The sequence below is a fragment of the Cervus canadensis genome, chromosome 28 (genome assembly GCF_019320065.1).
Source record: "Cervus canadensis isolate Bull #8, Minnesota chromosome 28, ASM1932006v1, whole genome shotgun sequence".
NCBI lineage: Eukaryota > Metazoa > Chordata > Mammalia > Artiodactyla > Cervidae > Cervus > Cervus canadensis.
In genome coordinates, this window is record NC_057413.1 from 45,846,735 (window position 1) to 45,864,387 (window position 17,653).

The 17,653-nt window shown below is 43.4% G+C and overlaps 1 non-coding gene across 1 annotated transcript; it reads right to left on the bottom strand.

Moving 5' to 3' along the window:
* Positions 1-2,719: 2,719 nt before the first annotated feature.
* On the bottom strand, positions 2,720-2,792 carry TRNAG-CCC. Its single transcript has one exon. It is a non-coding gene; the product is annotated as a tRNA-Gly (tRNA).
* Between the last annotated feature and the right edge of the window lie 14,861 nt (positions 2,793-17,653).

A 17,653-nucleotide genomic window follows, 5' to 3' on the forward strand; every position in this document is an offset into this window, starting at 1 on the left:
GGTTAGTAATATCAAGCCAACCAGGTTAAAAAAACATCAGCAAAACTTCAAAAAGGCCAATAATCACATTGTGATTGAAATTCAGGCCTTCTCTTCTCATCCTCTCTCCTATTAACTTGGACAAGAGCTGGAATTCCTCTTGGGACTCTTGGCTCATTGCATTTTGCAGAAAGGTCTAGGTGTATGTGTGCACATTGCACAGAGGAGCGATGGGACTAGATGTTTATATACACATAGCACAGAGGGAAGGGCCACAGCAGCCCCCCTAACCATAAGTTGAGGACTTCTAGTTTGACTAACAGATTCCAGGATATTAGAAGAGGACTAGATGTAGCAGAATTGGGGGGTTAGAAAATTAGGATAGGGACAATGATGGAGGGACAGTGAAAGAACAAGGAAGAATCAGATGGCTGGAACATCAAATTTTAGAATATGAGGATGGAATATAAGAAGGAAAATGAGATTAAGGGTCAGAGGGAAGGTCTTTGAGGATCATTCTTTCATAAAACAACAGATTTTAAGATTGAAAATGAACTTAAGTGGCATCTATTCTCACATCCCTTCATTATCTTACTGATGCGGAAATGGAGGCTCAGGATGGAAATGAACTTACTCAAGGAAACCCAGTCACATCCAATCAATTACTGACACATAGTAACAGGTCCTAGACTGTGCCTGCTGGTCTGGGAACTTACAAGGTGTCCTTAGATACAGTGTCTGCCTTCCTGGGATATTATACCTGAATAACAATGAATACATCTCTCCCAACAGCCTGCACCCTCAACTTTCTGTGACCCGCAGCACACCTGCTCCTGGTTAGCTGTGACCTTGGCCCTTTCTTCCCCAGATTTTCTCAGGATCATTTTTGGAGAGCTCCTTGAGGGGAACTGAGTACAGTCAGGAGTGTGTGTGTGTGTGTGTGTATGTGTGTTTTCACATGAGTGTCTTGGGCAAGCAGGAGCCCACTGGCCAACTCTCATTCCCTCTTAATACCAGAGAGAAAGAGTCATAGAATGTTTATGACTTTGGGTTCTCCATGCCTCTGTACCCTTCCTATATGTGGCCAGCTCTTCATAACTCTCCTCCATGGACATGTCAAGTAGATCTCCACTACCTCCCAGTGGTTGTTATATAAACCCTAAAGGGCAGGAATGATAGTACTTCCCCGCTGGAAGTGGATTTTCTATCTACACTTGTTGGATGGATGGGTGGATGAATAAATGGATAGATAAATATCCATTTATGGATAGATATCTATTATGGATATCTATCTATATAGATATTTATCTATCCATATCTATTTATGGATAGATAAATAATGGGCATTGAATGAAGAAAAAGAACCCCAGAAAGTGAAACAACCTACCCAAGCTCACACAGTTGGTGTTGGGCAGAGCTGAGACTAAAAGGCAGGGCTTCTAACTCCTGATCCCATGCTCCACATGGCCCCCTGAGTGAAGACCTTGAAAGGCAGAGGCAGACATAGGAATGAACCAGAGAATGACCAGCTTCTTGGTTAAAGCCAGCTCGGCACCCTTGTGTGAAGTCCCTTAGAACTTAAGAACAAAGAGTATCAAATCTAGAGTCCAAAGAACTGGGTTCCCGTCCAGGCTTTGATGTTGGGTGTATAAGTCACAGCTCCTCTTTCAGTATCAGTTTCCTTGTTTGCAGGATAGGTTATATTTGACTGCCTAGCATTCAAAGGGCTCTGATGGGATATTCTAAGACATTCTAGGTGCCAATGGATACTCAAGTTCCATTAATTCATTTAGCCAACAAATAATAATAGCAATAATAAAAATAATCATTATGACCGCTATATTTTCCAGCTGGATGGGAGATATTTGGCTGGGAGGCTCTTCCTCCCTGTTGCTATTTGGGGAATTCAGAGCTAAATATAGCCCAGTGCCAGGCATTCCAAACATCATCGTCTCAAATTAGGAAATACATTTGCACCTCCTATCAACAGTCCTGTGGCAGACATGCTGACAACTCTGGCAAAGAAGCAAGAAGACTGTTTCCGCCCATGAAAAAAATCTATGTCTGCCTCCTGAAAAAAATGGTCCAGAGATTCTGTGGATAAAACTGACAGCAGAGTAAAGGGGACCCATAGGTAAGGATTGACCCTATCACTCCAGAGGCCTGGTGTATAATCACTACAATCTACTGAATACCTACTACATGCCAGGGTGTGTGATAAGCGGTTTGTATATGCTACTTCAGTCCTTATGGTAACCTTGAAAAGTAATCTCTCAAGGCCACATAGCTTGGAAGTAACAGAGAAGAGATATGTAACTTTGGCTGTCTCAAGGTCCATGCATCTTCCACTGCATTGGACACCTCTCTGCAGTTCCTTCCTCTCCTCCTTCCTTGAGCACCATTGGATATTTAACCACCTTTCTTTCTTTTGTTGTTGGTTAGTTGCTAAATCATGTCTGACTCTTTTGCAACCCCATAGACTGTATCCCTCCAGGCTCCTCTGTCCATGGGATTCTCCAGGCAAGAATACTGGAGTGGGTTCCTCCTCCAGGAGATCTTTCCAACCCAAGATAGAACCCACATCTGGTGCATTGGCAGGCAGATTCTTTACCACTGAGCCACCAGGGAAGCCCTTCTTTCTTTTAATATATATTTATCTGGCTGCACCAGGTCTTAGTTGAGACATGCAGGATTTTTAGTTGCAGCATGTGAACTCTTAGTTGCAGCATGTGGGATCTAGTTCCCTGACCAGGAATCAAACCTGGGCCCCCTGCATTGGGAGTGCAAAGTCTTAAGCACTGGACCACCAGGGAAATTCCGCTTAACCATATTTCTGACCTTGTACTAAACATACAAAGGTAAGACTCTATTCTTGCCCTCAAGAACCCCCCAGTTAATGCTCCATGCATAACTTTGACCATCAAAATTCAGCATGACACAAACAATAATAAAGATAAATACAGGGTGATGTGGGAACATAGACTGGGAGTGTCAGGATATACTCCAGAAAGCAAGTAAATTTGAGTCAAAACATAAAGGGTGACCCATAGCTGACAGAGCATCAAGCAGTAGATGGCCCTCAGCAGAAGGAGTGTAGAGACAAAGGAAAGGCTCGCTGAGGTGGGGGGGGTGGCTCCTGGTGTACGATGGAGTCCTGTCCCTTCTGTATCACTCCATCTCCACTCCCAATGGGAAATGGCTCCTGAAGGGTGAAGAACCCTTCACCCTGAAGGAGAAGAACCAGATCAAGGCACCCTGAATTAAGGCCTCTCGCTGCTCCTTCCCCACATGAGAGAAGCATCAAGTCCTTTCCCTTGAAAACCTCAACCTTCAGATTCAGGGGTTAAAAAAAATAACATGTGGGAATCTGGATGGTGGCAGCCTGGGGCCAGAAAAACTCAAGGAAACCCCGGCCGTTTGTTTGGCCTTCAAACCACACTCTGCACCCCTGGCATCTGAGACTGGACAGCGTCTCCAGAGAGTCGACGCTTTTCTAGTTGAAATTGACTGCTGCCTTTGGCTCTTAGCGCCTTCCCATGGGCAGGTAGCTCTTGGGAGATGACTGTAATGTCTCACTAAGCAGCATTCACTCCTGCCTCCCTCTTCAGACACCGTCTTCCTCTACCCCGCTCCTCAGATCTTTACTCACCCCCTTGTTCCACTGTTTCCTCCTCCTTCTGTCTGAACCCTCCCCACTCACACCCCCATCCTGCCTCCCACTTCTCACCTCCATCCCTCCTCATTCTCCCCCAGCACTTCTCTCTCCGGCCTTACTTCGCGATGTTAGAACAAAAAAACAAGTCACTTTTTATGTGTTGTTCCTAAACCCAAGCCAATAAAGTGCTCCTTTCATTTGAGGAGAAGGGAAAGCAATAATTCAGGCATTAGCAAGGAGCACAACACACTTATTTATAGTCTTCGTGGAGCTCTTTGGGGCTTCTCCCACATCAATGTCTGCTCCCAGAGCAGTGAGAGCATGGGGTACAAGATGCAGGAAATGGCCCAAGGGGCATGCAAACAGCAGGCTTGACAGGACTGTGACCTGGCACCTGTCCCCTGCCCATCACTCTTGGACCCTCCTCTTGGGATGTGGCTGGGTCCCATTGCTTCGCTAGGGCCCTAGGACAATCTCCACCATTGTTATACAAAGAGGCTTCAAAGAGCCTGAGCCCAGCTCAAGGGTGACTCTCATGGCAGGGCCAGCCAGCCCTGCTTTTCACCCAAAATGTAACAAGCTGCCATGTTCTGAGGCCTCCCAGTCTGAGGGATAGATAAACCCCATTCCTGGCCTCAGGGATTCCCAGTTTGATGAAGCCACTTAAGTCCATAATCTCAGAGCTTCCAATCTTATGGTATCAACACAACCCCCTCCTCAAGGAATTCAGTTGACTCCCCCCACTACTTGAAAAATACTATAAGGGTGATGCAATAGAAAGAGAAAGCAAGCACATGGTCTTTGAGGCATGGGGTGATGCTGATAGTAAAATATCATAAATCCCAACTGCAAGCACAGCTGATTCTTCATCTGTAAACTGGGGCCTCTCTTCTTTTCCTAGCAACTTGCATCCCAGAGAAAGTCCATGGAAACATTTAATTGTCACACCCTCGAACATACCTGTGGGCAGGACGATGACTCCTCATGATCTCTGCCTTTGTGGCCATTCCTGCCAGCCTCTCTTTCTTCCTCACCCCTGTGACTCTCAGTTCAATCTCTGACTCTCAGACTCTCTCTAGAGTCACAGTAGTAGCATCCTTCTATAGTAGGCCCACTCCATGCCAGGCACTGGACTGGTTGCTTAATAAAATCTCAATCTCAACCCCTTGATTTTAGATCCATTCCCCTTCCTGGGAATTTCTGTGTTGATTGCCAAAGGTAAATTCCACTTCTTGACATTCTCACACCTAACCCAGATTGGCTGCATGTTCTAGGGACTCCATTACTGGGATGTCAGTTGAGCAGACACCTGTAACCAAATCTGTAACCAAGACGTTACAATTTGTAAACCTACCCAGAACAATCAGCCAACACAGTCTTCCTGGGCTTCTTAAACAGCTTAACAGCCAACTCCCACAGCCCAAATTTCCCCTCAATGAGCTCATTTCTCGAACTTTTTATTATGAGGTTACAGATCCATTTTCCAGATGGTGTCACTGGCACAAGGAAAGCCTAGGACACTGGCTCAGATCATCCACTGATCTACACTGAGAAACACAGTGAGGGAATTCCCTGGCAGTCCAGTGGTTAGGACTCTGAGCTTCCATGGGTTTGATCCCTGGTTGGGGAACTAAGATCCACAAGCATCATGGCACGATCGAAAAGAAAAAAAAAAAAGGAAGAAAGAAAACAGAAACATTGTAGGTATCTGGAGGTGATGGAAGCTGTGATGGAAAGGACTGGGGTCCCCTCCCTCCTGCCAGGCTGCCCCCATGAGTGTGCAGCCCACTCCACTCTCCCCCCACCCGCCCCCCGCAGGCCCCCCACCAGGTGGGCTGTGCCTTGCTGCTCTGATCCAGGCCACTGCAGTGGTCAGGGTGGAAGTCAGAGAGGCAGGCCTGACATGGAGCTAACAAGAGAGTCACCCTTCTGCCAGGGACCCTGAGGAGCTCTGAGGCTGGCTGCCATGCAGTTAGGGCGGGTGTTAGGATGACAGGGTTGGCAGCCTCCTTTCTCTAAACAGTTGCCCAGAAAAAATGAACAACCTGGCCTTGGATGACACTGTGGCTTTTCAGATGTCTCTGCTGAAGGGCTAGCAGAGAGAGGCCTGTGCCCATCACATCTCTTCCTCAGTCTCCAGAACAGCCCATGGGGTGGGGAGGGAGTAGGGAGAGAAGCCACTCTTAGCTAGAGACTTCTAACTCCTTCAGACAGGCTCCTGCCCACCCTGAGTTTGAGAACATCAGCTTTACCACCTCTGCTTCCCCTGGGATCCCCCAGTTTGGGGGCCCATCTGCCTTCCCCAGAAGTAGGGGGTCAGTAATGCCCTAGGCCCCTGAAGGACCAGGAAAGCTGTAAGGTAACCAATTACCCCAATTTGCCTGGGCCTGAGGTGTGGGAGGCAAGTTCCTGGGGTGTGGCACTTTCAGGGCTAACACTGACAAGACCTAGGCAAACCAGGATGAGCGGGTAACCCTAAAAGACTGTCTTTTCCTGCCCACTGTGGGCCCCAGGCTCCTGGTCCCCTTCTTCCTTCTTGTTCTGGATTGAATCCCTCTGGATTAAAAGTTCCTTGTTCAGCATTTATCCCGGCTTTGAGGACAAAGTGAGCACATTAGAGAAATGGGCAAGTAGATACTATCCCCAAAGCCATAGCCCGTGAACATTGAAACAGAAATGCTGGCTTGCAGAGCACCCGTGAGAGAGATATAATGCAAAAGAGAGGAAGCTGGCTGTCTTCCAGAGAAGCAGGTGCTCTGAGCATGGGGCTGGCCCCTGTGGCCTTGACCACACAGCTTTGCAAAGGTTGTGCACTGCTCGTCTCAGAGGACCTCAACATGAAGGCCTGGGTGGGAATGGGGAGTGGTGCCCCAGAATTGAGGGCTTTCAGGGGCTGGTATGGCCAGGTGAGCCATCGCCCCCATGGGCATGGAACCCAGCAAGCTGTGCCCTCTCCCTCCACTCTTGTTCACCAAAGCCCCTGGAACACTCGCCGTCTTGCTTTGTTGGTTCTCCTGTGGTTCTCAGCTAATCTCAGAGCTTACTTCTTCCAGGAAGTCTGCCGAGTGAAGGGACTGCTGTGAGTTTCCACTAGTCTTGATTCCACATCTGGTAAGATGCAAAGATCTGAAAAGATCTTTGATTAAGGGGCCGCGTTCCAGTTCCAAAATTGGTGAAAGGTTTGTGTCTTCTAATCTGAACTTGGAAGGACAGAGTTTCTCAGGATGCAAAGATGCAAAGATCTGGCAAGATCTTTGATTAAGGGGCCGCATTCCACCAAAATTGATGAAAGGTTTGTGTCTTCTAATCTGAACTTGGAAGGACAGATTTCCTCAGGATGGGGCCTAGGCGCAGCTGAATGGATGCGTCAAATCCTCAAGTGTAATTGGGCATCACTTTCGCCAGTTGGCATGGCCGTAGCCTGCATATTGTGATTTTTAATGTACATTTAAAGGCCTTGCACTGCAATTTAAACAGTAATGTTTGCACTAAAGTAAAATGCCTCCTTGCTTCCCATTACCATGTGTGCATATGTGTGTGTGGTGTTTGTGTGTGAAATGCCCATTACGTATTTCTTTTAATTGGGCATTTACAAGCCAGAAGAGGAATAGAAGAAAGTTCCCAGACCAATCTTCCAGGGAAGGGAAAAAGTAGCTCTGAGGTTCTATATGTTTGGGGAGAAACACAGAATAACTGGCTAACGTTCATAAGAAGGAATAAATTGCCAATTAGGACTCAAGGTATTTCTTCCCCAAAGAGTAATCATTTGTTTGTCTTAAATGAACAAATGGGTTGATTATGATTATCAGCACGTGGAAGTGTTGACTGAGCCTGCCTAGCAGCTGTGAAATGCAAACAGACGTGTCAGGGCATAATCATATTCTCAATCCCACTAATGACTCTGATGAAGGCAGAACATCATACTAAACACTAAAAAGCTTAGCCTTGGGGTTATATGTTCATAGGAAAATTCTTTAATTAATGCATGGCACCTCTGTTCTTTGGGGTAGCCTTTTGCTGCAAATCTGTCACTTAAAAGCTAAGCATGCTGGTATCTATCAGGATAAGGGAAACTCTTATTTCCCATAAACTTGGGGGTGTATACAAATACTTTCCAACAATATTTCCCTCATATTTTCCAAGCATTCTTAATGAAAAATTTCAAGCAGACTGAAACGAGAAAGTAGCTTGTCCATGACTATGATATACTTGGGGTTTCCCAGATGGGCGTCTCTGGTGGCTCAGACGGTAAAGAATCCGCCTGCAATGTGGGAGACCTGGGTTCTTTCCCTGAGTCGGGAAGCTCCCCTGGAGAAGGGGATGGGGACCCTCTCCAGTATTCTTATCTGGAAAGTCTCCTGGACAGAAAAGCATGATGGGGTACAGTTCATAGTGTCTCAAAGAGTCAGACATGACTGAGAGTCTTAGCATGGACGGACCATATACTTACACCTATATTCTACAATCAGTATTTTAGAATATTTGCTTTATCATATATCTATCATCCATTAATAAGTCTTACTTCTGATACATTTCAAAATGTATTATAGATGTCAGTAAAATTCACTTTTAAATACTTTAGTATTCATAACATTAACTAGAATTTAATATTAGTTTACAGTTCTTTTTCTGTGAAATTTGCGTATAGTGAATACATCGATCTTAAATATACCATTTGAGGAGTTTTTGGCAGATGCACCTGTCTGTAAACCCAAATCATCCCTCCAGAAAGTCCCCTCATATCTCTTCCAGTCAATCTCTGCATCACCCTCATTCTTTGCAAAGATAAGCACTGTTGTGCTTATCTTTGATTTTTTTTTTTTTAACCATAGAATAGGGGAATTCCCTGGTGGTCCAGTGGTTAGAATTCAGAACTTTCACTGCCAAGGGTCTGATTTTAGATCGTTGGCCCGGGAAATAAGATTCCGCATGGCAAAAAAAAACAAAAAACAAAAAAACACCCCACAGAAAATGCATAGAATAGCTTGCCAGTTCTAGAATTTTATATAAATGTACATACTCTTTGATATAAACAGTACATACTCTTTTGCTTAAGACTTCTTTCCCATAGCTTGTTTTAAAGCTTAGTCCATGCCATGTAGGTCAGTAAATTATTCCTTTTTACGGCTGAATTCATTGAATGGAGAGCTCAGGGTTTTATATTCCATTGTCCTGCTAATGGACACCTAGATTGTTTTCAGTTTTGGAAAATTATTAACAAAGATGGTATGAACATTCTATACAATACTTCTTGTGAACATATGCTTTCATTTGGGTAAATATCTAGGGATGAAATTACTGAGTTGTGGGTTAGATGTATGTTTCTGCGTGGGTGCTCAGTCGCTTCAGTAGTGTCCGACTCTTTGCAACTCTATAGACTGTAGCCTACTAGGCTCTTCAGTCCATGGGGATTCTCCAGGCAAGAATACTGGGCTGAGTTGCCATGCCCTCCTCCAGGGGATCTTCCCGACCCAGGGATCGAGCCCGGGTCTCCTGCATTGCAGGCAGATTCTTAACCGCTGAGCCACCAGGAAAGCCCAGGTGTATATTTAGTTTTATAGAAAAGCTGCCAGAACTTTCCAAACCAATTGTACCTTGTCACAGTCCTATCAACAACATCTGAGAATCCCAGTTCCGCATCCTCATCAAGAGCGGTGCAGTCAGGCATTTTAATTTTAGCCATCCAAATGGGTGTGCCGTAGTATATCATCCAGTTTTGATTTACGTTTCCCTGATGACTGATGATGTTGAGCATCTTTTTTCATAACATTATTGGCCATTCATTAATCTTTCTTTGTGAAATGTCTGTGCAGATCTTGGCCCATATTTATTGAATTGTTTGTCTTTTCGTTATTGAGTGGCAGGAGTGATATGCATACTCTGGACACTCGTCCTTCGTCAGATGCATGTCTTGTGAACGCTTCCCTTAATCTGTGACTTTTTGCCTGTTTGTTCTCCCAGTAGTGCCTTTTGATGAGCAGAAGTTTTTAACTTTTATGAAATCTGATTTAACCATGTTTTCTTTTATGGTTATTATTTGCCTCAATTCAGTCTAGGAAACCCTGGCTAACCTTGAGTCACATAGATATTTTCCCAGTTTCTTCTAGAGGCTTCTAGAACATATGATCCATATCAAATTAATTTTTTTAATATGTGTTAGGCAAGGGCCTAAATTCAGTTTTCCATATTAGTATCCAGTTCTTCCAGTGCCGTTTGCTGGAAAGACTTTTCTCCATTACAATAACTTGGTGCCTTTGGTTAAAATCAAATGTTTGTTGACATATGAGTCTATAACAGACTCTATTCTGCCCCACTGATCTATTGAGGGATCCTTACATCAGTCCACGCAGTTTGGATTAATGTAACTTTTATAATAAATGTTGGAGACAAGTAGTATAAGCCCTCAACTTTATTCTTTTTAATAGAGTTTCTTTGACTATTCTAAGTCTTTTTTATTTCCATATAAAATTCAAAATTAGCATGACAATTTCTTTTAAAAAAATCTGTTGGGATTATGATCGGATTCAATGAATCGAAGAGGAGAATCTAATTTAGGGCGACTTGTCACCATACCAGTTTGGAGTCTTCTAATTTATGAACATGGGCTATCATTCCAGTTATTTAGATCTTTATTTTGTATTTTTAGTCTTGCATTTATTTTCTTAAATTTATTCATAAGTATTTTATGATGTGTTTCTACTGTAAGTAGAATTTTAAGGATAGTTTGTTACTGGTATGTAGACATCCAATTGTTTTTAGTATTTGACCTTGTATCTTATGATCTTTCTAAATTCACACATTAATTCTTATAGTTGTTTTGTTACAAAAGCCCTAATTCCTTAGCATGTTCTGTGTAAACAATCAGCTCATCTACAACATTTTACTTCTTTACCAATCTTTGCATTTATTGCCCCACTGTATTGGCTGTCATGTCTAGCACATTGTTGAATTAAAGTGGTAAGGGTGGACATCTGTGCCTTGTTCTCCATCTGAGAAGTGTTAGGGAGTAATTCTGCATGAATCTCTCATATATGTGCAAGAGACTTCTCTTCAGTAAGAGAGATGCTTATGGCAGTGGCACTAGCCTCTGGATCATCTTTTCCAGAGTGTTGGTACAACAAACAGCCTAGGAAGTCAGAGATAATGTATCACTCTGGAGAAGAAGGCTAATTTATTTGCTGTCCAATTTGCTTGTTAGTCATCCCAGGGCAAAGGCTGAGCATGATTTCTTACAGTCCCTTATGATGAAAGATCGAGGTACCCTAGGCTTGGGGTTCCTCCTCTGTGACACAAACTCACTTGTTGTGAGCATCCATTTAAGCCCAACGGGACCTGGGGAGGAAAGATGAGAACATGAAGCTTGTGCTACCTGCTGGGCTTTGAGTAAGTGAGTCTTCTGTCTCCGACCCAGGAGTCTCATGTCCCCTGTCAGCATCTACTATGTACTGAATAGTGTCATCCCCCCTCCTCCCCCGCCCCGCCGCCGCCAGATTCATCTGCTGAAGCACTAACCCACCGATATGACTATATTTAGAGATAGAGCCCATAAGGAGATAATCAAGAGTAAGTGAGATCGTAAGGATAGGGATCTGATCCAGTAGAATTGGTGTCTTTATACGAAGAGACACCAGAGAGCCCGCTCTCTTTCTCCGTCTCTCCCTTTTTCTCTGTCTCTCTCTCTGAGTGTCTCCCTCCTTTTCTCCCTGTCTCTCTATCTCTATTTCTCTGCCATGCTCAGAAGAAAGGCCATGTAAGGACAAAGCGTTGTCTATAATCCAGGAAGACAACTTTCCCCAGAAACTGAATCCTGCTGGAAACTTCAGCTTGAACTTTCCAGCCTTCAGCAGTATAAGAAAATAACTTTCTGTTTATTTATGAATAAAATACCAATCTGTATTTTTCTATGGCAGCCTGAGTCTACAAATATAATATCCATGAAGCTGTGGCAGGCTAACTTGTTAGCTTGCAAGTAGGGTAAAATTCAGATTCTTCATATTTCTTAATAAGAAAGAACATTAAATCTTCAATCATTAAGTATTATGTTTGCTATAGGATTTTTGTAGACAATTTTAGTCAAGTTGAGCAAGTTTCCCTCTATCGTTAATTCACTAAGAGTTTTTAATGTAATTGGCCATTGCTTTTTGTCAAATGCTTTATCTGCATTTGCCAATATGATCATTTTTTCTCCTTTATTCTATTAATATAGTGAATTACATAGACTGATTTTTGAGTGTTAAATCAATTTGGCATTACTAGAATAAAGCTTCCTTAGTCATGATGCTATGTAAATATATATGCATTGCTGTATTCATTTCGCTAACATTTCATTATGAATCTTGTTCTTTTTTTGTTAAAGAATCTATGTTCATGAGGGATATTGGTCTGCAGCTTTTATTTTTTTGTACTGTCTTTGTCTGGTTTGGGTATTAGGGTAATGCTGACCTCATAAAATGGGTTAGAGAGCTTTTTTCATCTCCTTTATATTATGGAAGAGTTTGTGTTCATCAGTTTAGGCTGCTGTAACAAAATACCATGAACTGGGTGGGTCAAAGAACAGAAATTTATTTTCTTACACTTTTACAGGCAGGAAGTCCAAGACCAAGGTGCCAGCAAGGTCAGCTTCTGGTAAGAGCTATATCTTCCTGGCTTGCAGATAGCTGCCTTCTCCCTGTGTCCTTACATCGTAGAGAGAGGGGGACAGAGAGATAAAGACAAAAAGGGTCCTAGAGCTCCATAATGTTTCTTTTTATAAGGATTCTAATCCCATCACGATGACCTGATTCCCATGACCTCATCCAACCTAACTATCTCCTAAAGACCCCAACACCAAATACCATCACATTGGGGGTCAGGGCTTCAGCATATGAATTTGGTGGGAGGAGGACCAAAGTCAGTCCAAAGCGGAGTTTGAGTAGAACTGGTATTATTTCTTTCTTAAATCTTTGATAATATTCATTCGTGAAGCCACCTGAGCTTGGAGTTTTCTTTGTGGAAATGTTTAATTATGAATTCAATTTCTTTAATAGCTTGAAAGCTATTAATACTTTTCTATTTCTTCTTGAGTCAGTTGTGGTAATTTGCTTCTTTCAAGGAATTTTTCCATTTAATCTAAGTTGTCAAGTTTACTGGAATAAAGTTATTTATATTTCCTTATCATCTTTTTGAGTGTCTTTAAGTTCTATAGTGATGTCCTGTCTTCATTCCTGACATTAGTCATTTCTGTATTTTCTCCTTTTTTTCTTAAAGAGATCCGGAGACCTCGTGTTGCTTTTGATGGGTAATTTTTTTTTTTATTGTTTATCTGTTTTCAGCTCCATTGCTTTCTGCACTTAGCTTTATTCTTTCCTTCCTTTCTCTTACTTTGAGTTTGTGTCACTGTGTTTCTTAAACTTAATAAGGTGAAAACTTAAAAAATTGACTTCAGACATTTCTCCTTTCAAACATAAACATTTAAAGCTATAAATTCCCCTCTCAGCACTGCTTTAGCTACCTCCCACAGATTTTTATGTGGTGTATTTTTCATTATCTTTCACTTAGGAGTATGTTTGAATTCCTTTTATGATTTCTTCTTTAATTCATGGTTCTTTAGAAAAGTGTTCCATTTCCAAATCTTTGTAGTTCTGCAGATATTTTATTGTTATTGGTTTCTAATTAGATTTCATAGTGATTGGAAAGAAAATATATGTATTTTCCACACTTTTAAATGTACAAGATTTGTTTTATGGCCCAGCACATGGTCTATCTTGTAGAACATACAGACATATTCTACAGCTGTTGGATATAGCATTCTATAAATACAAATTGGGTCAAGGTAACTGGTACTGTTGTTCAAATCCTGATTCCAATTTTTGCTTCTGGTTTACTTGCCTTAGAATTAAGGAATTGAAAACCAAAACAAGAATTTGAGCCTCTGCAAGCATTAAATAAGTATGCGAATATATGTAAAACACTTGGTATAGGCAATGCTGAAAATGCCAGTTACTTCTCTCTTCCTCTATGTCAGCCTCTCCCTGGGGTCTGATGATCGTCCAGGGTGAATTTAATGAGCCAACAGAGATTCAAGACAGGTGCGCTCTTACTGGTCCCTGCGCCTTCACCCCAGTCGTCAGAATCTGACCCCGCAGTTCTTTGATAAGTGATTCTATGTTATCTCTTGGCTGCTTTAGAAAGTACTTTGGTAGAGGATCTGTTAGAAACCTGGGCCAGACAGCCTCAGAGGTGCCACGGTTTCCTTCATTTTCATATCTTCTTTCCATGACAGACCTCACACAAATGGTCACAGCACTTCATTCCTCTCAGAATCTATGGGTAAGGCTGCTGGTGGTCCCCCATAGCCATTCTCCCCTCCTTCCTATATGAATCCACTGTTTGACCCATTGTTAAAATGAATCCCCCACATTTTAACTGGACACAAGGCCACTCAGACAATGGCATCACTTCCCAACACCTTTTGCAAGAAGGTGTGGCCATGGAACTCAGGTCTGCCCAATGGGAAGTGAAGAAAAGTGGTGTGTGCGCAACTTTCTTGTTATGCTCTTATAGTGAGTGTGCATGTCCTCCCCTTACACTGTCACCAGCTGGAATGCAGAGAGGGTACTGCTGATCTGACATCTTGAAGTATCAAGACAGAAGAAATTTGAATCCCTGGGAACCTTGGGAGCATGGAACCCAAGACAGTTCTGCCTACACTGGATGAGTTACAATAAGATTTTTAAGTAAGAGTAAAGTCCAATCTTATTTAAGCCACTATATTTTGGGGTCTCTTTATTACAATAGTCTAACCTAAATTCTGACCAGTACTGAAGCTTTCCCAACTCAGATGTCCAGGGAACCTCGGCCAATGGATCAGTGTTTCACTTGAAACTTGTTTGCCATACTGATTTTGCCTTTAGATCCCAGTTGGGCAGACTCTCATCTTTATATGACCAGGAGCAATATTTGCCTTGTTTACTATCAAATGTCCTAAGTATTTATTTTATGGGCTTCCCCGGTGGCTCATGGGGTTCTCAAGGCAAGAATACTGCAGTGGTTTGCCATTCCCTTCTCCCATGGGCCACATTTTGTCAGAACTCTCCACCATGATCTGAGCGTCTTGGGTGGCCCTGCACAGCATGGCTCACAGTTTCATTGAATGAGACAAGGCTGAGGTCCACATGATTAGATTGGTTAGTTTTCTGTGATTGTGATTTTCAGTCTGTCTGCCCTCTGAGGGAGAAGGATCAGAGGTTTATGGAAGCTTCTTGATGGGAGAGATTAAGGGGAAACTGGGTCTTGTTCTGATGGGCAAGGCCATGATCAGTAAATCTTTAATCCAATTTTCTGTTGATGGGTGGAGCTGTGTTCCCTCCCTGCTATTTACCTGGGGCCAAACTATGGTGGAGACAATGAAGACAATGGTGACCTCCTTCAGAAGATCCCATGCATGTACTGCTACACTCAGTGCCCCCAACCCTGCGGCAGGCCACCACCGACCCACGCCTCTGCTGGAGACTCCTGGACACTCACAGGCAAGTCTGGGTCAGTCTCTTGTGGGGTCACTGCTCCTTTCTCCTGGGTTCTGGTGCTCACAAGGCTGTTTGTGCCCTCCAAGAGTCTATTTCCCAGTCCTGGGTAAGTTCTGGCAGCTCTCTGATGGGGTTAATGGCAACTTCCTCCAAGAAGGCTTATGCCATGCCCAAGTCTGCTGCATCCAGAGCCCTGTCAGCAGTGGCTGACCTGTACTTCCACAGGAGCTGCTCAAACACAGTTCTGTCTCAGCTTCTGTGGGGTCCCTGGGTCCCAGTGTACACAAGGTTTGTTCGAGCCCTCTGAACTCGTCCCATCTCTGGCGGGAATGGGGTTTGATTCTAAACATGAATGAACAACAAAATGTGGAAGATTCTGTAAGAGATGGGAATACCAGGCCACCTGACCTGCCTCTTGAGATATTTGTATGCAGGTCAGGAAGCAACAATTAGAACTGGACGTGGACCAACAGACTGGTTCCAAATAGGAAAAGGAGTACGTCAAGGCTGTATATTGTCACCCTGCTTATTTAACTTCTATGCAGAGTACATCATGAGAAACACTGGGCTGGAGGAAGCACAAGCTGGAATCAAGATTGCCGGGAGAAACAGCAATAACCTCAGATATGCAGATGACACATCCCTTATGGCAGAAACTGAAGAACTAAAGAGCCTCTTGGTGAAAGTGAAAGATGAGAATGAAAAAGTTGGCTTAAAGCTCAACATTCAGAAAACTAAGATCATGGCATCTGGTCCCATCACTTCATGGGAAATAGATGGGGAAACAGTGAGAGACTTTATTTTGGGGGGCTCCAAAATCACTGCAGATGGTGATTGCAGCCATGAAATTAAAAGAGGCTTACTCCTTAGAAGGAAAGTTATGACCAACCTAGATAGCATATTAAAAAGCAGAGACATTACTTTGCCAACAAAGGTCCATCTAGTCAAGGCTATGGTTTTTCCAGTAGGCATGTATGGATGTGAGAGTTGGACTATAAAGAAAGCCGATTGTCGAGGAATTGATGCTTTTGAACTGTGGTGTTGGAAAAGACTCTTGAGAGATCCTTGGACTGCAAGGAGATCCAACCAGTCCATCCTAGAGGAAATCAGTCCTGAATATTCATTGGAAAGACTGAGGCTGAAGCTGAAACTCCAATACTTTGGCCACCTGATGCAAAGACCTGACTCATTTGAAAAGACCCTGATGCGGGAAAAGATTGAAGGCAGGAGGAGAAGAAGACAACAGAGGATGAGATAGTTGGATGGCATCATCAATTCGATGGACATGAGTTTGAGTAAATTCTGGGAGTTGGTGATGGACAGGGAGGCCTGGCATGCTGCAGTCCATGGGGTTTCAAAGAGTCGGACATGACTGAGCAACTGAACTGAACTGAACTGAACTGATGGCTCAATGGTAAAGAATCTGCTTGCCAGTGCAGGAGACTTGGGTTCAATCCTTGGTCTGGGAAGATTCCCTGGAGAAGGAAATGGCAACACACTCTAGTATTCTCGCCTGGAGAATACCATGGACAGAGGAGCCTGGCAGGCTATAGTCTATGGGATCACAAAGAGTTGGACATGACTTAGCCACCGAGTGTGCACGCATGCATGCACTATCAAATGTCTGGCATCTGACTCAATGCCTATCTCTCAGCAGGGGTTAATAAATATGCTGACAAATATATGGGTGAATAAAGCTTATTCTTCACAAGATGTATCATTGGCCGTACCACCTTCCCTGGAATAAGAAAAACTGCCTTCCTCTGGCTCTACTATCCAGACTGGTTCTACTTCCCAGACATAATGCCAAGTCACTTAACTTCTCCGAGTCTTGCTTTCCTCATTGGGAAAAGAGAACACCCACCTGGGTGCCCAGGAAGATGCTGAAGCTTTTGACCTGAGTACCTGTGAATGTGACCATTATTTTTCTCTTCTTTTTTTTAAGTTAAAGGATAATTACTTTACAATATTGTGATGGTTTTCACTCTATATCAACATGAATCAGCCATAGGTGTATATATATGTCTCATTGCTCCTGAACCCCCTCCTACCTCCCTCCCCATCCCACCTCTCTAGGTTGGAATGTGACTGTTATTTTGATGAGGTCTTTGTAGATGTGATCAAATTAAGATGAGGTCATTAAGGTGAGCCCTAATCCAGGATCATGGGTGTCCTTGTAAAAAGAGGAAATCTGGACACAGAGAACTGCACACAGGGAGGACGTCATGTGAAGACAGAAGTTATCCTTCCATCAGCTAAGGAAGCACCGGATGCTAGGAGAGAGGCCTGGACCAGTTCCTTCTAGCCCCTTCAGAGGGAGCATGGCCCTGCCAACATCTTGATCTCAGACTTCTCGCCTCCAGAGCTGTGAGACTAGCCACTTTTGTTGCTTTTTCCAAGCCATCCAGTTTGTGGTACTTTGATACAACAGTCCTAGCAGAGTGATACACCACTTGACAGGGGTTATGTTCTAAGACTTCGGCCACCTGATGTGAAGAGCCAACTCATTGGAAAA